The sequence below is a fragment of the Triturus cristatus genome, chromosome 5_2 (genome assembly GCF_964204655.1).
Source record: "Triturus cristatus chromosome 5_2, aTriCri1.1, whole genome shotgun sequence".
Lineage (NCBI taxonomy): Eukaryota > Metazoa > Chordata > Amphibia > Caudata > Salamandridae > Triturus > Triturus cristatus.
Genome location: NC_140588.1, coordinates 555,473,960 through 555,499,365, shown reverse-complemented (window position 1 = coordinate 555,499,365; position 25,406 = coordinate 555,473,960). Strand labels below are relative to the sequence as shown.

At 33.9% G+C, this 25,406-nt stretch overlaps 16 non-coding genes across 16 annotated transcripts; 9 read left to right on the top strand and 7 right to left on the bottom strand.

Moving 5' to 3' along the window:
• Positions 1-1,891: 1,891 nt before the first annotated feature.
• TRNAQ-CUG (transfer RNA glutamine (anticodon CUG)) lies at positions 1,892-1,963 on the top strand. The gene has a single exon. It is a non-coding gene; the product is annotated as a tRNA-Gln (tRNA).
• A 2,444-nt stretch (positions 1,964-4,407) lies between these two features.
• Positions 4,408-4,479, top strand: TRNAQ-CUG (transfer RNA glutamine (anticodon CUG)). Its single transcript has one exon. It is a non-coding gene; the product is annotated as a tRNA-Gln (tRNA).
• Positions 4,480-5,304: 825 nt separating this feature from the next.
• Positions 5,305-5,376, bottom strand: TRNAQ-UUG (transfer RNA glutamine (anticodon UUG)). The gene has a single exon. It is a non-coding gene; the product is annotated as a tRNA-Gln (tRNA).
• Positions 5,377-6,923: 1,547 nt separating this feature from the next.
• TRNAQ-CUG (transfer RNA glutamine (anticodon CUG)) lies at positions 6,924-6,995 on the top strand. Its single transcript has one exon. It is a non-coding gene; the product is annotated as a tRNA-Gln (tRNA).
• An 825-nt stretch (positions 6,996-7,820) lies between these two features.
• On the bottom strand, positions 7,821-7,892 carry TRNAQ-UUG (transfer RNA glutamine (anticodon UUG)). The gene has a single exon. It is a non-coding gene; the product is annotated as a tRNA-Gln (tRNA).
• A 1,547-nt stretch (positions 7,893-9,439) lies between these two features.
• TRNAQ-CUG (transfer RNA glutamine (anticodon CUG)) lies at positions 9,440-9,511 on the top strand. Its single transcript has one exon. It is a non-coding gene; the product is annotated as a tRNA-Gln (tRNA).
• A 2,444-nt stretch (positions 9,512-11,955) lies between these two features.
• On the top strand, positions 11,956-12,027 carry TRNAQ-CUG (transfer RNA glutamine (anticodon CUG)). Its single transcript has one exon. It is a non-coding gene; the product is annotated as a tRNA-Gln (tRNA).
• An 825-nt stretch (positions 12,028-12,852) lies between these two features.
• On the bottom strand, positions 12,853-12,924 carry TRNAQ-UUG (transfer RNA glutamine (anticodon UUG)). The gene has a single exon. It is a non-coding gene; the product is annotated as a tRNA-Gln (tRNA).
• Positions 12,925-15,366: 2,442 nt separating this feature from the next.
• On the bottom strand, positions 15,367-15,438 carry TRNAQ-UUG (transfer RNA glutamine (anticodon UUG)). Its single transcript has one exon. It is a non-coding gene; the product is annotated as a tRNA-Gln (tRNA).
• A 1,547-nt stretch (positions 15,439-16,985) lies between these two features.
• Positions 16,986-17,057, top strand: TRNAQ-CUG (transfer RNA glutamine (anticodon CUG)). The gene has a single exon. It is a non-coding gene; the product is annotated as a tRNA-Gln (tRNA).
• An 825-nt stretch (positions 17,058-17,882) lies between these two features.
• Positions 17,883-17,954, bottom strand: TRNAQ-UUG (transfer RNA glutamine (anticodon UUG)). The gene has a single exon. It is a non-coding gene; the product is annotated as a tRNA-Gln (tRNA).
• A 1,547-nt stretch (positions 17,955-19,501) lies between these two features.
• Positions 19,502-19,573, top strand: TRNAQ-CUG (transfer RNA glutamine (anticodon CUG)). Its single transcript has one exon. It is a non-coding gene; the product is annotated as a tRNA-Gln (tRNA).
• Positions 19,574-20,398: 825 nt separating this feature from the next.
• TRNAQ-UUG (transfer RNA glutamine (anticodon UUG)) lies at positions 20,399-20,470 on the bottom strand. Its single transcript has one exon. It is a non-coding gene; the product is annotated as a tRNA-Gln (tRNA).
• A 1,547-nt stretch (positions 20,471-22,017) lies between these two features.
• On the top strand, positions 22,018-22,089 carry TRNAQ-CUG (transfer RNA glutamine (anticodon CUG)). The gene has a single exon. It is a non-coding gene; the product is annotated as a tRNA-Gln (tRNA).
• Positions 22,090-22,914: 825 nt separating this feature from the next.
• TRNAQ-UUG (transfer RNA glutamine (anticodon UUG)) lies at positions 22,915-22,986 on the bottom strand. Its single transcript has one exon. It is a non-coding gene; the product is annotated as a tRNA-Gln (tRNA).
• A 1,547-nt stretch (positions 22,987-24,533) lies between these two features.
• TRNAQ-CUG (transfer RNA glutamine (anticodon CUG)) lies at positions 24,534-24,605 on the top strand. The gene has a single exon. It is a non-coding gene; the product is annotated as a tRNA-Gln (tRNA).
• The last annotated feature ends 801 nt before the right edge of the window (positions 24,606-25,406 follow it).

Genomic DNA, 25,406 nt, shown 5'->3' with positions numbered 1-25,406 from the left:
CTTGTTCCCCTTATCAATAACAGTAAGATTTTAAAAAGTAATGTCGTGCATCAGGCCCCTGTGATGAGTTTGAGAAACCAGAGTGAGTTTGTAAAATCTCTCATTATTTTGAGCCATTTAGTTTCCAGGTATTGTAAAAATTCTATTATTTGCTCACATCTAGTAAACTTTTAGAGTATAATCAATAAATTAATTTTTCACCCTACCGGTATTAGATATGTGATATTAATGAATACACTTGAAAGAAAATGATTTGGTCAAGAGTCATAAAATGGTCCCACCGAGATTTGTACTCGGATCATTGGATTCAAAGTCCAAAGTGCTAACCATTACACCATGGAACCTCCCATGTGAAAGGAGCGCAAACTGCTGCAGCAATGTGGAAATGTCAAAGTTTTTAATATTCTACTGTCAAAGAGAAACTGAATTGGATTGCTTTCCTATTCTGGTAAACTTTTGCATATTGAACTATGTTGGGGAAGGATGTTGCCCAAAAGACTCAAATAACGTTATAACTCTGTTGAACAGTGGTTTTTACGTGAGATAATATTTTTCAATGAAAGATAAGTTGCCCCCTGAGGCAAATCTCTTCTGTCAAAATGGAAAGCTCACCCTGGTACGGGAGGGTGGATGGTGTCATGGTTAGCACTCTGGACTCTGAAAACGGGGATCTGAGTACAAATTTCAGTGGGACTTATCTGAACTTTACAATTTTCTTTTCCATTCAGTTCTTAGAAGTTTTATTTGGAACAACATCACATTTACTTGTAAACATGTAAAAATCAACCTGTACATATGTATCTCTGTATATATAGCTATATGTCTCTGTATATTTATAGGAAAATATAAACATATAGATTATAAAAATAAATATAATTAGTGGAGGTGAAAATCATGAACAGTTGTTGCCTCTCAGCATTTGAAACATGAGTTTCTACTTCTTTCTCTTTTATATGTCCTGAAATTGAGATAGTCACTTTTTACTCATTATTGATCCAACAATACAGTTGATGTATACAAAGCATATCATATGATTTGTGAATAAAGTTCAAAAATGAGAATTTGATCAGTACCTGTGATGCCTCCGACCAAAAGCTTATATTTTACGATTGGAGATCAACTGTTGTAAATCAGCATGAAAAACATTTTCTTTTCACGATTTCCATACTAATATAAAACAACATTTTTGCTAGCTGAATGAGATCATCATTTGGGTTCCTCTATGTTTGATTGAAGAAAACTTCTCATTCAAAATGTGCTATTTTCGCCTTATCAATAGCAGGAAAGCTTAAAAAAGTGATGCTGTGAATCACCCGTCTGAAATGCGTTTGAGAAAATCAGGATATGATTTTATAATGGCTAACTACTTTGTGAAGAAATTTGATGTCAAAGTATTGTAAAGTTTGTATTGATGTAACTTGTTCAAGCTGATGGACATTTTGAAAGCATTCAATAATTGACTCTTTCAACCTACTGGTGTTGGATTTGAGCTATCAATGAACAAAGATGAAGAAATGGAAAAGCTCAAGAGTAATAAAAAAAGTCCCTCCAAGGTCTCAAATCGGATCATTGGATGCAAAGTCCAAATTGCCAACCATTGCTCTATGGAGCTACCCATGCAGGAGACAGAGACATTGCTTCTGTAGTCTGGAAATGTAGACTGTTTAATTATGCTACAGGCAAAGATGAACATTGTGATATAACTTTTATATTCTGATAAACATTTGAATATTTAACACTTTTATAGAGAATATAGCGAAAAGAATCAAATCACATTAAAGCTCTATCCACTATGACCATTCAAATGAGATATCTTTGTATCAATATAAGAGAAGGCCATCACTGATGCGCTCTCTTTTGTCTCAATGGAAAAGTCACTCTTCTGTGAGAGGGTTCCATGGTGTAATGGTTAGCACTCTGGACTCTGAATCCAGCGATCCGAGTTCAAATCTCGGTGGGACCTACTACAATTATGAGATTCACTGTTTAACTCATTTTTTAGAATTTGGTCTAGAAAAAACCTAATATCAATGTTTTATACTGATGCGTATGAACGCATAAGTATGTATAGATGCATACATAGCTTTATCCGTCTAGATAGCTGTTAGACAATATGAACATATCAATTATTCATAAACATAAATATTGAAGCTGAACCTAGAAACTGTTCTTTCACATCCACATTGTAAACATGAGTTTATTTTCCTTTCTCATCTATATGGCCAGTAATGAGATAGTTCATTTTTGCTGATTTCTTAGCTGACAACATGCTGGACTTACACAGTGCATTTCATTGTGAATTTCTTTGAAAGTGAATTTCAGATTCACACCTTTGACATGTCTTTCAAAAGATTCAACTTTATTGGTTGTGGAATTACTGTTGAAAATCAGTGTGTAAAATCTTTGTACGTCTGAATTTCAAGATTATTATTCAAACTGCACATCTTCGGTCACCGTAATACAAAGTTTGGCTCCTCAAGTTTTGTTTTAATGAACGCTTTGCAATTAAAAAGTTCCTTGTTCCCCTTATCAATAACAGTAAGATTTTAAAAAGTAATGTCGTGCATCAGGCCCCTGTGATGAGTTTGAGAAACCAGAGTGAGTTTGTAAAATCTCTCATTATTTTGAGCCATTTAGTTTCCAGGTATTGTAAAAATTCTATTATTTGCTCACATCTAGTAAACTTTTAGAGTATAATCAATAAATTAATTTTTCACCCTACCGGTATTAGATATGTGATATTAATGAATACACTTGAAAGAAAATGATTTGGTCAAGAGTCATAAAATGGTCCCACCGAGATTTGTACTCGGATCATTGGATTCAAAGTCCAAAGTGCTAACCATTACACCATGGAACCTCCCATGTGAAAGGAGCGCAAACTGCTGCAGCAATGTGGAAATGTCAAAGTTTTTAATATTCTACTGTCAAAGAGAAACTGAATTGGATTGCTTTCCTATTCTGGTAAACTTTTGCATATTGAACTATGTTGGGGAAGGATGTTGCCCAAAAGACTCAAATAACGTTATAACTCTGTTGAACAGTGGTTTTTACGTGAGATAATATTTTTCAATGAAAGATAAGTTGCCCCCTGAGGCAAATCTCTTCTGTCAAAATGGAAAGCTCACCCTGGTACGGGAGGGTGGATGGTGTCATGGTTAGCACTCTGGACTCTGAAAACGGGGATCTGAGTACAAATTTCAGTGGGACTTATCTGAACTTTACAATTTTCTTTTCCATTCAGTTCTTAGAAGTTTTATTTGGAACAACATCACATTTACTTGTAAACATGTAAAAATCAACCTGTACATATGTATCTCTGTATATATAGCTATATGTCTCTGTATATTTATAGGAAAATATAAACATATAGATTATAAAAATAAATATAATTAGTGGAGGTGAAAATCATGAACAGTTGTTGCCTCTCAGCATTTGAAACATGAGTTTCTACTTCTTTCTCTTTTATATGTCCTGAAATTGAGATAGTCACTTTTTACTCATTATTGATCCAACAATACAGTTGATGTATACAAAGCATATCATATGATTTGTGAATAAAGTTCAAAAATGAGAATTTGATCAGTACCTGTGATGCCTCCGACCAAAAGCTTATATTTTACGATTGGAGATCAACTGTTGTAAATCAGCATGAAAAACATTTTCTTTTCACGATTTCCATACTAATATAAAACAACATTTTTGCTAGCTGAATGAGATCATCATTTGGGTTCCTCTATGTTTGATTGAAGAAAACTTCTCATTCAAAATGTGCTATTTTCGCCTTATCAATAGCAGGAAAGCTTAAAAAAGTGATGCTGTGAATCACCCGTCTGAAATGCGTTTGAGAAAATCAGGATATGATTTTATAATGGCTAACTACTTTGTGAAGAAATTTGATGTCAAAGTATTGTAAAGTTTGTATTGATGTAACTTGTTCAAGCTGATGGACATTTTGAAAGCATTCAATAATTGACTCTTTCAACCTACTGGTGTTGGATTTGAGCTATCAATGAACAAAGATGAAGAAATGGAAAAGCTCAAGAGTAATAAAAAAAGTCCCTCCAAGGTCTCAAATCGGATCATTGGATGCAAAGTCCAAATTGCCAACCATTGCTCTATGGAGCTACCCATGCAGGAGACAGAGACATTGCTTCTGTAGTCTGGAAATGTAGACTGTTTAATTATGCTACAGGCAAAGATGAACATTGTGATATAACTTTTATATTCTGATAAACATTTGAATATTTAACACTTTTATAGAGAATATAGCGAAAAGAATCAAATCACATTAAAGCTCTATCCACTATGACCATTCAAATGAGATATCTTTGTATCAATATAAGAGAAGGCCATCACTGATGCGCTCTCTTTTGTCTCAATGGAAAAGTCACTCTTCTGTGAGAGGGTTCCATGGTGTAATGGTTAGCACTCTGGACTCTGAATCCAGCGATCCGAGTTCAAATCTCGGTGGGACCTACTACAATTATGAGATTCCCTTTTTAACTCATTTTTTAGAATTTGGTCTAGAAAAAACCTAATATCAATGTTTTATACTGATGCGTATGAACGCATAAGTATGTATAGATGCATACATAGCTTTATCCGTCTAGATAGCTGTTAGACAATATGAACATATCAATTATTCATAAACATAAATATTGAAGCTGAACCTAGAAACTGTTCTTTCACATCCACATTGTAAACATGAGTTTATTTTCCTTTCTCATCTATATGGCCAGTAATGAGATAGTTCATTTTTGCTGATTTCTTAGCTGACAACATGCTGGACTTACACAGTGCATTTCATTGTGAATTTCTTTGAAAGTGAATTTCAGATTCACACCTTTGACATGTCTTTCAAAAGATTCAACTTTATTGGTTGTGGAATTACTGTTGAAAATCAGTGTGTAAAATCTTTGTACGTCTGAATTTCAAGATTATTATTCAAACTGCACATCTTCGGTCACCGTAATACAAAGTTTGGCTCCTCAAGTTTTGTTTTAATGAACGCTTTGCAATTAAAAAGTTCCTTGTTCCCCTTATCAATAACAGTAAGATTTTAAAAAGTAATGTCGTGCATCAGGCCCCTGTGATGAGTTTGAGAAACCAGAGTGAGTTTGTAAAATCTCTCATTATTTTGAGCCATTTAGTTTCCAAGTATTGTAAAAATTCTATTATTTGCTCACATCTAGTAAACTTTTAGAGTATAATCAATAAATTAATTTTTCACCCTACCGGTATTAGATATGTGATATTAATGAATACACTTGAAAGAAAATGATTTGGTCAAGAGTCATAAAATGGTCCCACCGAGATTTGAACTCGGATCATTGGATTCAAAGTCCAAAGTGCTAACCATTACACCATGGAACCTCCCATGTGAAAGGAGCGCAAACTGGTGCAGCAATGTGGAAATGTCAAAGTTTTTAATATTCTACTGTCAAAGAGAAACTGAATTGGATTGCTTTCCTATTCTGGTAAACTTTTGCATATTGAACTATGTTGGGGAAGGATGTTGCCCAAAAGACTCAAATAACGTTATAACTCTGTTGAACAGTGGTTTTTACGTGAGATAATATTTTTCAATGAAAGATAAGTTGCCCCCTTAGGCAAATCTCTTCTGTCAAAATGGAAAGCTCACCCTGGTACGGGAGGGTGGATGGTGTCATGGTTAGCACTCTGGACTCTGAAAACGGGGATCTGAGTACAAATTTCAGTGGGACTTATCTGAACTTTACAATTTTCTTTTCCATTCAGTTTATAGAAGTTTTATTTGGAACAACATCACATTTACTTATAAACATGTAAAAATCAACCTGTACATATGTATCTCTGTATATATAGCTATATGTCTCTGTATATTTATAGGAAAATATAAACATATAGATTATAAAAATAAATATAATTAGTGGAGGTGAAAATCATGAACAGTTGTTGCCTCTCAGCATTTGAAACATGAGTTTCTACTTCTTTCTCTTTTATATGTCCTGAAATTGAGATAGTCACTTTTTACTCATTATTGATCCAACAATACAGTTGATGTATACAAAGCATATCATATGATTTGTGAATAAAGTTCAAAAATGAGAATTTGATCAGTACCTGTGATGCCTCCGACCAAAAGCTTATATTTTACGATTGGAGATCAACTGTTGTAAATCAGCATGAAAAACATTTTCTTTTCACGATTTCCATACTAATATAAAACAACATTTTTACTAGCTGAATGAGATCATCATTTGGGTTCCTCTATGTTTGATTGAAGAAAACTTCTCATTCAAAATGTGCTATTTTCGCCTTATCAATAGCAGGAAAGCTTAAAAAAGTGATGCTGTGAATCACCCGTCTGAAATGCGTTTGAGAAAATCAGGATATGATTTTATAATGGCTAACTACTTTGTGAAGAAATTTGATGTCAAAGTATTGTAAAGTTTGTATTGATGTAACTTGTTCAAGCTGATGGACATTTTGAAAGCATTCAATAATTGACTCTTTCAACCTACTGGTGTTGGATTTGAGCTATCAATGAACAAAGATGAAGAAATGGAAAAGCTCAAGAGTAATAAAAAAAGTCCCTCCAAGGTCTCAAATCGGATCATTGGATGCAAAGTCCAAATTGCCAACCATTGCTCTATGGAGCCACCCATGCAGGAGACAGAGACATTGCTTCTGTAGTCTGGAAATGTAGACTGTTTAATTATGCTACAGGCAAAGATGAACATTGTGATATAACTTTTATATTCTGATAAACATTTGAATATTTAACACTTTTATAGAGAATATAGCGAAAAGAATCAAATCACATTAAAGCTCTATCCACTATGACCATTCAAATGAGATATCTTTGTATCAATATAAGAGAAGGCCATCACTGAGGCGCTCTCTTTTGTCTCAATGGAAAAGTCACTCTTGTGGGAGAGGGTTCCATGGTGTAATGGTTAGCACTCTGGACTCTGAATCCAGCGATCCGAGTTCAAATCTCGGTGGGACCTACTACAATTATGAGATTCACTGTTTAACTCATTTTTTAGAATTTGGTCTAGAAAAAACCTAATATCAATGTTTTATACTGATGCGTATGAACGCATAAGTATGTATAGATGCATACATAGCTTTATCCGTCTAGATAGCTGTTAGACAATATGAACATATCAATTATTCATAAACATAAATATTGAAGCTGAACCTAGAAACTGTTCTTTCACATCCACATTGTAAACATGAGTTTATTTTCCTTTCTCATCTATATGGCCAGTAATGAGATAGTTCATTTTTGCTGATTTCTTAGCTGACAACATGCTGGACTTACACAGTGCATTTCATTGTGAATTTCTTTGAAAGTGAATTTCAGATTCACACCTTTGACATGTCTTTCAAAAGATTCAACTTTATTGGTTGTGGAATTACTGTTGAAAATCAGTGTGTAAAATCTTTGTACGTCTGAATTTCAAGATTATTATTCAAACTGCACATCTTCGGTCACCGTAATACAAAGTTTGGCTCCTCAAGTTTTGTTTTAATGAACGCTTTGCAATTAAAAAGTTCCTTGTTCCCCTTATCAATAACAGTAAGATTTTAAAAAGTAATGTCGTGCATCAGGCCCCTGTGATGAGTTTGAGAAACCAGAGTGAGTTTGTAAAATCTCTCATTATTTTGAGCCATTTAGTTTCCAGGTATTGTAAAAATTCTATTATTTGCTCACATCTAGTAAACTTTTAGAGTATAATCAATAAATTAATTTTTCACCCTACCGGTATTAGATATGTGATATTAATGAATACACTTGAAAGAAAATGATTTGGTCAAGAGTCATAAAATGGTCCCACCGAGATTTGAACTCGGATCATTGGATTCAAAGTCCAAAGTGCTAACCATTACACCATGGAACCTCCCATGTGAAAGGAGCGCAAACTGCTGCAGCAATGTGGAAATGTCAAAGTTTTTAATATTCTACTGTCAAAGAGAAACTGAATTGGATTGCTTTCCTATTCTGGTAAACTTTTGCATATTGAACTATGTTGGGGAAGGATGTTGCCCAAAAGACTCAAATAACGTTATAACTCTGTTGAACAGTGGTTTTTACGTGAGATAATATTTTTCAATGAAAGATAAGTTGCCCCCTTAGGCAAATCTCTTCTGTCAAAATGGAAAGCTCACCCTGGTACGGGAGGGTGGATGGTGTCATGGTTAGCACTCTGGACTCTGAAAACGGGGATCTGAGTACAAATTTCAGTGGGACTTATCTGAACTTTACAATTTTCTTTTCCATTCAGTTCTTAGAAGTTTTATTTGGAACAACATCACATTTACTTATAAACATGTAAAAATCAACCTGTACATATGTATCTCTGTATATATAGCTATATGTCTCTGTATATTTATAGGAAAATATAAACATATAGATTATAAAAATAAATATAATTAGTGGAGGTGAAAATCATGAACAGTTGTTGCCTCTCAGCATTTGAAACATGAGTTTCTACTTCTTTCTCTTTTATATGTCCTGAAATTGAGATAGTCACTTTTTACTCATTATTGATCCAACAATACAGTTGATGTATACAAAGCATATCATATGATTTGTGAATAAAGTTCAAAAATGAGAATTTGATCAGTACCTGTGATGCCTCCGACCAAAAGCTTATATTTTACGATTGGAGATCAACTGTTGTAAATCAGCATGAAAAACATTTTCTTTTCACGATTTCCATACTAATATAAAACAACATTTTTACTAGCTGAATGAGATCATCATTTGGGTTCCTCTATGTTTGATTGAAGAAAACTTCTCATTCAAAATGTGCTATTTTCGCCTTATCAATAGCAGGAAAGCTTAAAAAAGTGATGCTGTGAATCACCCGTCTGAAATGCGTTTGAGAAAATCAGGATATGATTTTATAATGGCTAACTACTTTGTGAAGAAATTTGATGTCAAAGTATTGTAAAGTTTGTATTGATGTAACTTGTTCAAGCTGATGGACATTTTGAAAGCATTCAATAATTGACTCTTTCAACCTACTGGTGTTGGATTTGAGCTATCAATGAACAAAGATGAAGAAATGGAAAAGCTCAAGAGTAATAAAAAAAGTCCCTCCAAGGTCTCAAATCGGATCATTGGATGCAAAGTCCAAATTGCCAACCATTGCTCTATGGAGCCACCCATGCAGGAGACAGAGACATTGCTTCTGTAGTCTGGAAATGTAGACTGTTTAATTATGCTACAGGCAAAGATGAACATTGTGATATAACTTTTATATTCTGATAAACATTTGAATATTTAACACTTTTATAGAGAATATAGCGAAAAGAATCAAATCACATTAAAGCTCTATCCACTATGACCATTCAAATGAGATATCTTTGTATCAATATAAGAGAAGGCCATCACTGAGGCGCTCTCTTTTGTCTCAATGGAAAAGTCACTCTTGTGGGAGAGGGTTCCATGGTGTAATGGTTAGCACTCTGGACTCTGAATCCAGCGATCCGAGTTCAAATCTCGGTGGGACCTACTACAATTATGAGATTCACTGTTTAACTCATTTTTTAGAATTTGGTCTAGAAAAAACCTAATATCAATGTTTTATACTGATGCGTATGAACGCATAAGTATGTATAGATGCATACATAGCTTTATCCGTCTAGATAGCTGTTAGACAATATGAACATATCAATTATTCATAAACATAAATATTGAAGCTGAACCTAGAAACTGTTCTTTCACATCCACATTGTAAACATGAGTTTATTTTCCTTTCTCATCTATATGGCCAGTAATGAGATAGTTCATTTTTGCTGATTTCTTAGCTGACAACATGCTGGACTTACACAGTGCATTTCATTGTGAATTTCTTTGAAAGTGAATTTCAGATTCACACCTTTGACATGTCTTTCAAAAGATTCAACTTTATTGGTTGTGGAATTACTGTTGAAAATCAGTGTGTAAAATCTTTGTACGTCTGAATTTCAAGATTATTATTCAAACTGCACATCTTCGGTCACCGTAATACAAAGTTTGGCTCCTCAAGTTTTGTTTTAATGAACGCTTTGCAATTAAAAAGTTCCTTGTTCCCCTTATCAATAACAGTAAGATTTTAAAAAGTAATGTCGTGCATCAGGCCCCTGTGATGAGTTTGAGAAACCAGAGTGAGTTTGTAAAATCTCTCATTATTTTGAGCCATTTAGTTTCCAGGTATTGTAAAAATTCTATTATTTGCTCACATCTAGTAAACTTTTAGAGTATAATCAATAAATTAACTTTTCACCCTACCGGTATTAGATATGTGATATTAATGAATACACTTGAAAGAAAATGATTTGGTCAAGAGTCATAAAATGGTCCCACCGAGATTTGAACTCGCATCATTGGATTCAAAGTCCAAAGTGCTAACCATTACACCATGGAACCTCCCATGTGAAAGGAGCGCAAACTGCTGCAGCAATGTGGAAATGTCAAAGTTTTTAATATTCTACTGTCAAAGAGAAACTGAATTGGATTGCTTTCCTATTCTGGTAAACTTTTGCATATTGAACTATGTTGGGGAAGGATGTTGCCCAAAAGACTCAAATAACGTTATAACTCTGTTGAACAGTGGTTTTTACGTGAGATAATATTTTTCAATGAAAGATAAGTTGCCCCCTGAGGCAAATCTCTTCTGTCAAAATGGAAAGCTCACCCTGGTACGGGAGGGTGGATGGTGTCATGGTTAGCACTCTGGACTCTGAAAACGGGGATCTGAGTACAAATTTCAGTGGGACTTATCTGAACTTTACAATTTTCTTTTCCATTCAGTTCTTAGAAGTTTTATTTGGAACAACATCACATTTACTTATAAACATGTAAAAATCAACCTGTACATATGTATCTCTGTATATATAGCTATATGTCTCTGTATATTTATAGGAAAATATAAACATATAGATTATAAAAATAAATATAATTAGTGGAGGTGAAAATCATGAACAGTTGTTGCCTCTCAGCATTTGAAACATGAGTTTCTACTTCTTTCTCTTTTATATGTCCTGAAATTGAGATAGTCACTTTTTACTCATTATTGATCCAACAATACAGTTGATGTATACAAAGCATATCATATGATTTGTGAATAAAGTTCAAAAATGAGAATTTGATCAGTACCTGTGATGCCTCCGACCAAAAGCTTATATTTTACGATTGGAGATCAACTGTTGTAAATCAGCATGAAAAACATTTTCTTTTCACGATTTCCATACTAATATAAAACAACATTTTTACTAGCTGAATGAGATCATCATTTGGGTTCCTCTATGTTTGATTGAAGAAAACTTCTCATTCAAAATGTGCTATTTTCGCCTTATCAATAGCAGGAAAGCTTAAAAAAGTGATGCTGTGAATCACCCGTCTGAAATGCGTTTGAGAAAATCAGGATATGATTTTATAATGGCTAACTACTTTGTGAAGAAATTTGATGTCAAAGTATTGTAAAGTTTGTATTGATGTAACTTGTTCAAGCTGATGGACATTTTGAAAGCATTCAATAATTGACTCTTTCAACCTACTGGTGTTGGATTTGAGCTATCAATGAACAAAGATGAAGAAATGGAAAAGCTCAAGAGTAATAAAAAAAGTCCCTCCAAGGTCTCAAATCGGATCATTGGATGCAAAGTCCAAATTGCCAACCATTGCTCTATGGAGCCACCCATGCAGGAGACAGAGACATTGCTTCTGTAGTCTGGAAATGTAGACTGTTTAATTATGCTACAGGCAAAGATGAACATTGTGATATAACTTTTATATTCTGATAAACATTTGAATATTTAACACTTTTATAGAGAATATAGCGAAAAGAATCAAATCACATTAAAGCTCTATCCACTATGACCATTCAAATGAGATATCTTTGTATCAATATAAGAGAAGGCCATCACTGAGGCGCTCTCTTTTGTCTCAATGGAAAAGTCACTCTTGTGGGAGAGGGTTCCATGGTGTAATGGTTAGCACTCTGGACTCTGAATCCAGCGATCCGAGTTCAAATCTCGGTGGGACCTACTACAATTATGAGATTCACTGTTTAACTCATTTTTTAGAATTTGGTCTAGAAAAAACCTAATATCAATGTTTTATACTGATGCGTATGAACGCATAAGTATGTATAGATGCATACATAGCTTTATCCGTCTAGATAGCTGTTAGACAATATGAACATATCAATTATTCATAAACATAAATATTGAAGCTGAACCTAGAAACTGTTCTTTCACATCCACATTGTAAACATGAGTTTATTTTCCTTTCTCATCTATATGGCCAGTAATGAGATAGTTCATTTTTGCTGATTTCTTAGCTGACAACATGCTGGACTTACACAGTGCATTTCATTGTGAATTTCTTTGAAAGTGAATTTCAGATTCACACCTTTGACATGTCTTTCAAAAGATTCAACTTTATTGGTTGTGGAATTACAGTTGAAAATCAGTGTGTAAAATCTTTGTACGTCTGAATTTCAAGATTATTATTCAAACTGCACATCTTCGGTCACCGTAATACAAAGTTTGGCTCCTCAAGTTTTGTTTTAATGAACGCTTTGCAATTAAAAAGTTCCTTGTTCCCCTTATCAATAACAGTAAGATTTTAAAAAGTAATGTCGTGCATCAGGCCCCTGTGATGAGTTTGAGAAACCAGAGTGAGTTTGTAAAATCTCTCATTATTTTGAGCCATTTAGTTTCCAGGTATTGTAAAAATTCTATTATTTGCTCACATCTAGTAAACTTTTAGAGTATAATCAATAAATTAACTTTTCACCCTACCGGTATTAGATATGTGATATTAATGAATACACTTGAAAGAAAATGATTTGGTCAAGAGTCATAAAATGGTCCCACCGAGATTTGAACTCGGATCATTGGATTCAAAGTCCAAAGTGCTAACCATTACACCATGGAACCTCCCATGTGAAAGGAGCGCAAACTGCTGCAGCAATGTGGAAATGTCAAAGTTTTTAATATTCTACTGTCAAAGAGAAACTGAATTGGATTGCTTTCCTATTCTGGTAAACTTTTGCATATTGAACTATGTTGGGGAAGGATGTTGCCCAAAAGACTCAAATAACGTTATAACTCTGTTGAACAGTGGTTTTTACGTGAGATAATATTTTTCAATGAAAGATAAGTTGCCCCCTGAGGCAAATCTCTTCTGTCAAAATGGAAAGCTCACCCTGGTACGGGAGGGTGGATGGTGTCATGGTTAGCACTCTGGACTCTGAAAACGGGGATCTGAGTACAAATTTCAGTGGGACTTATCTGAACTTTACAATTTTCTTTTCCATTCAGTTCTTAGAAGTTTTATTTGGAACAACATCACATTTACTTGTAAACATGTAAAAATCAACCTGTACATATGTATCTCTGTATATATAGCTATATGTCTCTGTATATTTATAGGAAAATATAAACATATAGATTATAAAAATAAATATAATTAGTGGAGGTGAAAATCATGAACAGTTGTTGCCTCTCAGCATTTGAAACATGAGTTTCTACTTCTTTCTCTTTTATATGTCCTGAAATTGAGATAGTCACTTTTTACTCATTATTGATCCAACAATACAGTTGATGTATACAAAGCATATCATATGATTTGTGAATAAAGTTCAAAAATGAGAATTTGATCAGTACCTGTGATGCCTCCGACCAAAAGCTTATATTTTACGATTGGAGATCAACTGTTGTAAATCAGCATGAAAAACATTTTCTTTTCACGATTTCCATACTAATATAAAACAACATTTTTACTAGCTGAATGAGATCATCATTTGGGTTCCTCTATGTTTGATTGAAGAAAACTTCTCATTCAAAATGTGCTATTTTCGCCTTATCAATAGCAGGAAAGCTTAAAAAAGTGATGCTGTGAATCACCCGTCTGAAATGCGTTTGAGAAAATCAGGATATGATTTTATAATGGCTAACTACTTTGTGAAGAAATTTGATGTCAAAGTATTGTAAAGTTTGTATTGATGTAACTTGTTCAAGCTGATGGACATTTTGAAAGCATTCAATAATTGACTCTTTCAACCTACTGGTGTTGGATTTGAGCTATCAATGAACAAAGATGAAGAAATGGAAAAGCTCAAGAGTAATAAAAAAAGTCCCTCCAAGGTCTCAAATCGGATCATTGGATGCAAAGTCCAAATTGCCAACCATTGCTCTATGGAGCCACCCATGCAGGAGACAGAGACATTGCTTCTGTAGTCTGGAAATGTAGACTGTTTAATTATGCTACAGGCAAAGATGAACATTGTGATATAACTTTTATATTCTGATAAACATTTGAATATTTAACACTTTTATAGAGAATATAGCGAAAAGAATCAAATCACATTAAAGCTCTATCCACTATGACCATTCAAATGAGATATCTTTGTATCAATATAAGAGAAGGCCATCACTGAGGCGCTCTCTTTTGTCTCAATGGAAAAGTCACTCTTGTGAGAGGGTTCCATGGTGTAATGGTTAGCACTCTGGACTCTGAATCCAGCGATCCGAGTTCAAATCTCGGTGTGACCTACTACAATTATGAGATTCACTGTTTAACTCCTTTTTTAGAATTTGGTCTAGAAAAAACTTAATATCAATGTTTTATACTGATGCGTATGAACGCATAAGTATGTATAGATGCATACATAGCTTTATCCGTCTAGATAGCTGTTAGACAATATGAACATATCAATTATTCATAAACATAAATATTGAAGCTGAACCTAGAAACTGTTCTTTCACATCCACATTGTAAACATGAGTTTATTTTCCTTTCTCATCTATATGGCCAGTAATGAGATAGTTCATTTTTGCTGATTTCTTAGCTGACAACATGCTGGACTTACACAGTGCATTTCATTGTGAATTTCTTTGAAAGTGAATTTCAGATTCACACCTTTGACATGTCTTTCAAAAGATTCAACTTTATTGGTTGTGGAATTACTGTTGAAAATCAGTGTGTAAAATCTTTGTACGTCTGAATTTCAAGATTATTATTCAAACTGCACATCTTCGGTCACCGTAATACAAAGTTTGGCTCCTCAAGTTTTGTTTTAATGAACGCTTTGCAATTAAAAAGTTCCTTGTTCCCCTTATCAATAACAGTAAGATTTTAAAAAGTAATGTCGTGCATCAGGCCCCTGTGATGAGTTTGAGAAACCAGAGTGAGTTTGTAAAATCTCTCATTATTTTGAGCCATTTAGTTTCCAGGTATTGTAAAAATTCTATTATTTGCTCACATCTAGTAAACTTTTAGAGTATAATCAATAAATTAATTTTTCACCCTACCGGTATTAGATATGTGATATTAATGAATACACTTGAAAGAAAATGATTTGGTCAAGAGTCATAAAATGGTCCCACCGAGATTTGAACTCGGATCATTGGATTCAAAGTCCAAAGTGCTAACCATTACACCATGGAACCTCCCATGTGAAAGGAGCGCAAACTGCTGCAGCAATGTGGAAATGTCAAAGTTTTTAATATTCTACTGTCAAAGAGAAACTGAATTGGATTGCTTTCCTATTCTGGTAAACTTTTGCATATTGAACTATATTGGGGAAGGATGTTGCCCAAAAGACTCAAATAACGTTATAACTCTGTTGAACAGTGGTTTTTACGTGAGATAATATTTTTCAATGAAAGATAAGTTGCCCCCTGAGGCAAATCTCTTCTGTCAAAATGGAAAGCTCACCCTGGTACGGGAGGGTGGATGGTGTCATGGTTAGCACTCTGGACTCTGAAAACGGGGATCTGAGTACAAATTTCAGTGGGACTTATCTGAACTTTACAATTTTCTTTTCCATTCAGTTCTTAGAAGTTTTATTTGGAACAACATCACATTTACTTGTAAACATGTAAAAATCAACCTGTACATATGTATCTCTGTATATATAGCTATATGTCTCTGTATATTTATAGGAAAATATAAACATATAGATTATAAAAATAAATATAATTAGTGGAGGTGAAAATCATGAACAGTTGTTGCCTCTCAGCATTTGAAACATGAGTTTCTACTTCTTTCTCTTTTATATGTCCTGAAATTGAGATAGTCACTTTTTACTCATTATTGATCCAACAATACAGTTGATGTATACAAAGCATATAATATGATTTGTGAATAAAGTTCAAAAATGAGAATTTGATCAGTACCTGTGATGCCTCCGACCAAAAGCTTATATTTTACGATTGGAGATCAACTGTTGTAAATCAGCATGAAAAACATTTTCTTTTCACGATTTCCATACTAATATAAAACAACATTTTTACTAGCTGAATGAGATCATCATTTGGGTTCCTCTATGTTTGATTGAAGAAAACTTCTCATTCAAAATGTGCTATTTTCGCCTTATCAATAGCAGGAAAGCTTAAAAAAGTGATGCTGTGAATCACCCGTCTGAAATGCGTTTGAGAAAATCAGGATATGATTTTATAATGGCTAACTACTTTGTGAAAAAATTTGATGTCAAAGTATTGTAAAGTTTGTATTGATGTAACTTGTTCAAGCTGATGGACATTTTGAAAGCATTCAATAATTGACTCTTTCAACCTACTGGTGTTGGATTTGAGCTATCAATGAACAAAGATGAAGAAATGGAAAAGCTCAAGAGTAATAAAAAAAGTCCCTCCAAGGTCTCAAATCGGATCATTGGATGCAAAGTCCAAATTGCCAACCATTGCTCTATGGAGCTACCCATGCAGGAGACAGAGACATTCCTTCTGTAGTCTGGAAATGTAGACTGTTTAATTATGCTACAGGCAAAGATGAACATTGTGATATAACTTTTATATTCTGATAAACATTTGAATATTTAACACTTTTATAGAGAATATAGCGAAAAGAATCAAATCACATTAAAGCTCTATCCACTATGACCATTCAAATGAGATATCTTTGTATCAATATAAGAGAAGGCCATCACTGATGCGCTCTCTTTTGTCTCAATGGAAAAGTCACTCTTGTGAGAGAGGGTTCCATGGTGTAATGGTTAGCACTCTGGACTCTGAATCCAGCGATCCGAGTTCAAATCTCGGTGGGACCTACTACAATTATGAGATTCACTGTTTAACTCATTTTTTAGAATTTGGTCTAGAAAAAACCTAATATCAATGTTTTATACTGATGCGTATGAACGCATAAGTATGTATAGATGCATACATAGCTTTATCCGTCTAGATAGCTGTTAGACAATATGAACATATCAATTATTCATAAACATAAATATTGAAGCTGAACCTAGAAACTGTTCTTTCACATCCACATTGTAAACATGAGTTTATTTTCCTTTCTCATCTATATGGCCAGTAATGAGATAGTTCATTTTTGCTGATTTCTTAGCTGACAACATGCTGGACTTACACAGTGCATTTCATTGTGAATTTCTTTGAAAGTGAATTTCAGATTCACACCTTTGACATGTCTTTCAAAAGATTCAACTTTATTGGTTGTGGAATTACTGTTGAAAATCAGTGTGTAAAATCTTTGTACGTCTGAATTTCAAGATTATTATTTAAACTGCACATCTTCGGTCACCGTAATACAAGGTTTGGCTCCTCAAGTTTTGTTTTAATGAACGCTTTGCAATTAAAAAGTTCCTTGTTCCCCTTATCAATAACAGTAAGATTTTAAAAAGTAATGTCGTGCATCAGGCCCCTGTGATGAGTTTGAGAAACCAGAGTGAGTTTGTAAAATCTCTCATTATTTTGAGCCATTTAGTTTCCAGGTATTGTAAAAATTCTATTATTTGCTCACATCTAGTAAACTTTTAGAGTATAATCAATAAATTACTTTTTCACCCTACCGGTATTAGATATGTGATATTAATGAATACACTTGAAAGAAAATGATTTGGTCAAGAGTCATAAAATGGTCCCACCGAGATTTGAACTCGGATCATTGGATTCAAAGTCCAAAGTGCTAACCATTACACCATGGAACCTCCCATGTGAAAGGAGCGCAAACTGCTGCAGCAATGTGGAAATGTCAAAGTTTTTAATATTCTACTGTCAAAGAGAAACTGAATTGGATTGCTTTCCTATTCTGGTAAACTTTTGCATATTGAACTATGTTGGGGAAGGATGTTGCCCAAAAGACTCAAATAACGGTATAACTCTGTTGAACAGTGGTTTTTACGTGAGATAATATTTTTCAATGAAAGATAAGTTGCCCCCTGAGGCAAATCTCTTCTGTCAAAATGGAAAGCTCACCCTGGTAGGGGAGGGTGGATGGTGTCATGGTTAGCACTCTGGACTCTGAAAACGGGGATCTGAGTACAAATTTCAGTGGGACTTATCTGAACTTTACAATTTTCTTTTCCATTCAGTTCTTAGAAGTTTTATTTGGAACAACATCACATTTACTTATAAACATGTAAAAATCAACCTGTACATATGTATCTCTGTATATATAGCTATATGTCTCTGTATATTTATAGGAAAATATAAACATATAGATTATAAAAATAAATATAATTAGTGGAGGTGAAAATCATGAACAGTTGTTGCCTCTCAGCATTTGAAACATGAGTTTCTACTTCTTTCTCTTTTATATGTCCTGAAATTGAGATAGTCACTTTTTACTCATTATTGATCCAACAATACAGTTGATGTATACAAAGCATATCATATGATTTGTGAATAAAGTTCAAAAATGAGAATTTGATCAGTACCTGTGATGCCTCCGACCAAAAGCTTATATTTTACGATTGGAGATCAACTGTTGTAAATCAGCATGAAAAACATTTTCTTTTCACGATTTCCATACTAATATAAAACAACATTTTTACTAGCTGAATGAGATCATCATTTGGGTTCCTCTATGTTTGATTGAAGAAAACTTCTCATTCAAAATGTGCTATTTTCGCCTTATCAATAGCAGGAAAGCTTAAAAAAGTGATGCTGTGAATCACCCGTCTGAAATGCGTTTGAGAAAATCAGGATATGATTTTATAATGGCTAACTACTTTGTGAAGAAATTTGATGTCAAAGTATTGTAAAGTTTGTATTGATGTAACTTGTTCAAGCTGATGGACATTTTGAAAGCATTCAATAATTGACTCTTTCAACCTACTGGTGTTGGATTTGAGCTATCAATGAACAAAGATGAAGAAATGGAAAAGCTCAAGAGTAATAAAAAAAGTCCCTCCAAGGTCTCAAATCGGATCATTGGATGCAAAGTCCAAATTGCCAACCATTGCTCTATGGAGCCACCCATGCAGGAGACAGAGACATTGCTTCTGTAGTCTGGAAATGTAGACTGTTTAATTATGCTACAGGCAAAGATGAACATTGTGATATAACTTTTATATTCTGATAAACATTTGAATATTTAACACTTTTATAGAGAATATAGCGAAAAGAATCAAATCACATTAAAGCTCTATCCACTATGACCATTCAAATGAGATATCTTTGTATCAATATAAGAGAAGGCCATCACTGAGGCGCTCTCTTTTGTCTCAATGGAAAAGTCACTCTTGTGGGAGAGGGTTCCATGGTGTAATGGTTAGCACTCTGGACTCTGAATCCAGCGATCCGAGTTCAAATCTCGGTGGGACCTACTACAATTATGAGATTCACTGTTTAACTCATTTTTTAGAATTTGGTCTAGAAAAAACCTAATATCAATGTTTTATACTGATGCGTATGAACGCATAAGTATGTATAGATGCATACATAGCTTTATCCGTCTAGATAGCTGTTAGACAATATGAACATATCAATTATTCATAAACATAAATATTGAAGCTGAACCTAGAAACTGTTCTTTCACATCCACATTGTAAACATGAGTTTATTTTCCTTTCTCATCTATATGGCCAGTAATGAGATAGTTCATTTTTGCTGATTTCTTAGCTGACAACATGCTGGACTTACACAGTGCATTTCATTGTGAATTTCTTTGAAAGTGAATTTCAGATTCACACCTTTGACATGTCTTTCAAAAGATTCAACTTTATTGGTTGTGGAATTACTGTTGAAAATCAGTGTGTAAAATCTTTGTACGTCTGAATTTCAAGATTATTATTCAAACTGCACATCTTCGGTCACCGTAATACAAAGTTTGGCTCCTCAAGTTTTGTTTTAATGAACGCTTTGCAATTAAAAAGTTCCTTGTTCCCCTTATCAATAACAGTAAGATTTTAAAAAGTAATGTCGTGCATCAGGCCCCTGTGATGAGTTTGAGAAACCAGAGTGAGTTTGTAAAATCTCTCATTATTTTGAGCCATTTAGTTTCCAGGTATTGTAAAAATTCTATTATTTGCTCACATCTAGTAAACTTTTAGAGTGTAATCAATAAATTAATTTTTCACCCTACCGGTATTAGATATGTGATATTAATGAATACACTTGAAAGAAAATGATTTGGTCAAGAGTCATAAAATGGTCCCACCGAGATTTGAACTCGGATCATTGGATTCAAAGTCCAAAGTGCTAACCATTACACCATGGAACCTCCCATGTGAAAGGAGCGCAAACTGCTGCAGCAATGTGGAAATGTCAAAGTTTTTAATATTCTACTGTCAAAGAGAAACTGAATTGGATTGCTTTCCTATTCTGGTAAACTTTTGCATATTGAACTATGTTGGGGAAGGATGTTGCCCAAAAGACTCAAATAACGGTATAACTCTGTTGAACAGTGGTTTTTACGTGAGATAATATTTTTCAATGAAAGATAAGTTGCCCCCTGAGGCAAATCTCTTCTGTCAAAATGGAAAGCTCACCCTGGTAGGGGAGGGTGGATGGTGTCATGGTTAGCACTCTGGACTCTGAAAACGGGGATCTGAGTACAAATTTCAGTGGGACTTATCTGAACTTTACAATTTTCTTTTCCATTCAGTTCTTAGAAGTTTTATTTGGAACAACATCACATTTACTTATAAACATGTAAAAATCAACCTGTACATATGTATCTCTGTATATATAGCTATATGTCTCTGTATATTTATAGGAAAATATAAACATATAGATTATAAAAATAAATATAATTAGTGGAGGTGAAAATCATGAACAGTTGTTGCCTCTCAGCATTTGAAACATGAGTTTCTACTTCTTTCTCTTTTATATGTCCTGAAATTGAGATAGTCACTTTTTACTCATTATTGATCCAACAATACAGTTGATGTATACAAAGCATATCATATGATTTGTGAATAAAGTTCAAAAATGAGAATTTGATCAGTACCTGTGATGCCTCCGACCAAAAGCTTATATTTTACGATTGGAGATCAACTGTTGTAAATCAGCATGAAAAACATTTTCTTTTCACGATTTCCATACTAATATAAAACAACATTTTTACTAGCTGAATGAGATCATCATTTGGGTTCCTCTATGTTTGATTGAAGAAAACTTCTCATTCAAAATGTGCTATTTTCGCCTTATCAATAGCAGGAAAGCTTAAAAAAGTGATGCTGTGAATCACCCGTCTGAAATGCGTTTGAGAAAATCAGGATATGATTTTATAATGGCTAACTACTTTGTGAAGAAATTTGATGTCAAAGTATTGTAAAGTTTGTATTGATGTAACTTGTTCAAGCTGATGGACATTTTGAAAGCATTCAATAATTGACTCTTTCAACCTACTGGTGTTGGATTTGAGCTATCAATGAACAAAGATGAAGAAATGGAAAAGCTCAAGAGTAATAAAAAAAGTCCCTCCAAGGTCTCAAATCGGATCATTGGATGCAAAGTCCAAATTGCCAACCATTGCTCTATGGAGCCACCCATGCAGGAGACAGAGACATTGCTTCTGTAGTCTGGAAATGTAGACTGTTTAATTATGCTACAGGCAAAGATGAACATTGTGATATAACTTTTATATTCTGATAAACATTTGAATATTTAACACTTTTATAGAGAATATAGCGAAAAGAATCAAATCACATTAAAGCTCTATCCACTATGACCATTCAAATGAGATATCTTTGTATCAATATAAGAGAAGGCCATCACTGAGGCGCTCTCTTTTGTCTCAATGGAAAAGTCACTCTTGTGGGAGAGGGTTCCATGGTGTAATGGTTAGCACTCTGGACTCTGAATCCAGCGATCCGAGTTCAAATCTCGGTGGGACCTACTACAATTATGAGATTCACTGTTTAACTCATTTTTTAGAATTTGGTCTAGAAAAAACCTAATATCAATGTTTTATACTGATGCGTATGAACGCATAAGTATGTATAGATGCATACATAGCTTTATCCGTCTAGATAGCTGTTAGACAATATGAACATATCAATTATTCATAAACATAAATATTGAAGCTGAACCTAGAAACTGTTCTTTCACATCCACATTGTAAACATGAGTTTATTTTCCTTTCTCATCTATATGGCCAGTAATGAGATAGTTCATTTTTGCTGATTTCTTAGCTGACAACATGCTGGACTTACACAGTGCATTTCATTGTGAATTTCTTTGAAAGTGAATTTCAGATTCACACCTTTGACATGTCTTTCAAAAGATTCAACTTTATTGGTTGTGGAATTACTGTTGAAAATCAGTGTGTAAAATCTTTGTACGTCTGAATTTCAAGATTATTATTCAAACTGCACATCTTCGGTCACCGTAATACAAAGTTTGGCTCCTCAAGTTTTGTTTTAATGAACGCTTTGCAATTAAAAAGTTCCTTGTTCCCCTTATCAATAACAGTAAGATTTTAAAAAGTAATGTCGTGCATCAGGCCCCTGTGATGAGTTTGAGAAACCAGAGTGAGTTTGTAAAATCTCTCATTATTTTGAGCCATTTAGTTTCCAGGTATTGTAAAAATTCTATTATTTGCTCACATCTAGTAAACTTTTAGAGTATAATCAATAAATTAACTTTTCACCCTACCGGTATTAGATATGTGATATTAATGAATACACTTGAAAGAAAATGATTTGGTCAAGAGTCATAAAATGGTCCCACCGAGATTTGAACTCGGATCATTGGATTCAAAGTCCAAAGTGCTAACCATTACACCATGGAACCTCCCATGTGAAAGGAGCGCAAACTGCTGCAGCAATGTGGAAATGTCAAAGTTTTTAATATTCTACTGTCAAAGAGAAACTGAATTGGATTGCTTTCCTATTCTGGTAAACTTTTGCATATTGAACTATGTTGGGGAAGGATGTTGCCCAAAAGACTCAAATAACGTTATAACTCTGTTGAACAGTGGTTTTTACGTGAGATAATATTTTTCAATGAAAGATAAGTTGCCCCCTGAGGCAAATCTCTTCTGTCAAAATGGAAAGCTCACCCTGGTACGGGAGGGTGGATGGTGTCATGGTTAGCACTCTGGACTCTGAAAACGGGGATCTGAGTACAAATTTCAGTGGGACTTATCTGAACTTTACAATTTTCTTTTCCATTCAGTTCTTAGAAGTTTTATTTGGAACAACATCACATTTACTTGTAAACATGTAAAAATCAACCTGTACATATGTATCTCTGTATATATAGCTATATGTCTCTGTATATTTATAGGAAAATATAAACATATAGATTATAAAAATAAATATAATTAGTGGAGGTGAAAATCATGAACAGTTGTTGCCTCTCAGCATTTGAAACATGAGTTTCTACTTCTTTCTCTTTTATATGTCCTGAAATTGAGATAGTCACTTTTTACTCATTATTGATCCAACAATACAGTTGATGTATACAAAGCATATCATATGATTTGTGAATAAAGTTCAAAAATGAGAATTTGATCAGTACCTGTGATGCCTCCGACCAAAAGCTTATATTTTACGATTGGAGATCAACTGTTGTAAATCAGCATGAAAACCATTTTCTTTTCACGATTTCCATACTAATATAAAACAACATTTTTGCTAGCTGAATGAGATCATCATTTGGGTTCCTCTATGTTTGATTGAAGAAAACTTCTCATTCAAAATGTGCTATTTTCGCCTTATCAATAGCAGGAAAGCTTAAAAAAGTGATGCTGTGAATCACCCGTCTGAAATGCGTTTGAGAAAATCAGGATATGATTTTATAATGGCTAACTACTTTGTGAAGAAATTTGATGTCAAAGTATTGTAAAGTTTGTATTGATGTAACTTGTTCAAGCTGATGGACATTTTGAAAGCATTCAATAATTGACTCTTTCAACCTACTGGTGTTGGATTTGAGCTATCAATGAACAAAGATGAAGAAATGGAAAAGCTCAAGAGTAATAAAAAAAGTCCCTCCAAGGTCTCAAATCGGATCATTGGATGCAAAGTCCAAATTGCCAACCATTGCTCTATGGAGCCACCCATGCAGGAGACAGAGACATTGCTTCTGTAGTCTGGAAATGTAGACTGTTTAATTATGCTACAGGCAAAGATGAACATTGTGATATAACTTTTATATTCTGATAAACATTTGAATATTTAACACTTTTATAGAGAATATAGCGAAAAGAATCAAATCACATTAAAGCTCTATCCACTATGACCATTCAAATGAGATATCTTTGTATCAATATAAGAGAAGGCCATCACTGAGGCGCTCTCTTTTGTCTCAATGGAAAAGTCACTCTTGTGGGAGAGGGTTCCATGGTGTAATGGTTAGCACTCTGGACTCTGAATCCAGCGATCCGAGTTCAAATCTCGGTGGGACCTACTACAATTATGAGATTCACTGTTTAACTCATTTTTTAGAATTTGGTCTAGAAAAAACCTAATATCAATGTTTTATACTGATGCGTATGAACGCATAAGTATGTATAGATGCATACATAGCTTTATCCGTCTAGATAGCTGTTAGACAATATGAACATATCAATTATTCATAAACATAAATATTGAAGCTGAACCTAGAAACTGTTCTTTCACATCCACATTGTAAACATGAGTTTATTTTCCTTTCTCATCTATATGGCCAGTAATGAGATAGTTCATTTTTGCTGATTTCTTAGCTGACAACATGCTGGACTTACACAGTGCATTTCATTGTGAATTTCTTTGAAAGTGAATTTCAGATTCACACCTTTGACATGTCTTTCAAAAGATTCAACTTTATTGGTTGTGGAATTACTGTTGAAAATCAGTGTGTAAAATCTTTGTACGTCTGAATTTCAAGATTATTATTCAAACTGCACATCTTCGGTCACCGTAATACAAAGTTTGGCTCCTCAAGTTTTGTTTTAATGAACGCTTTGCAATTAAAAAGTTCCTTGTTCCCCTTATCAATAACAGTAAGATTTTAAAAAGTAATGTCGTGCATCAGGCCCCTGTGATGAGTTTGAGAAACCAGAGTGAGTTTGTAAAATCTCTCATTATTTTGAGCCATTTAGTTTCCAGGTATTGTAAAAATTCTATTATTTGCTCACATCTAGTAAACTTTTAGAGTATAATCAATAAATTAACTTTTCACCCTACCGGTATTAGATATGTGATATTAATGAATACACTTGAAAGAAA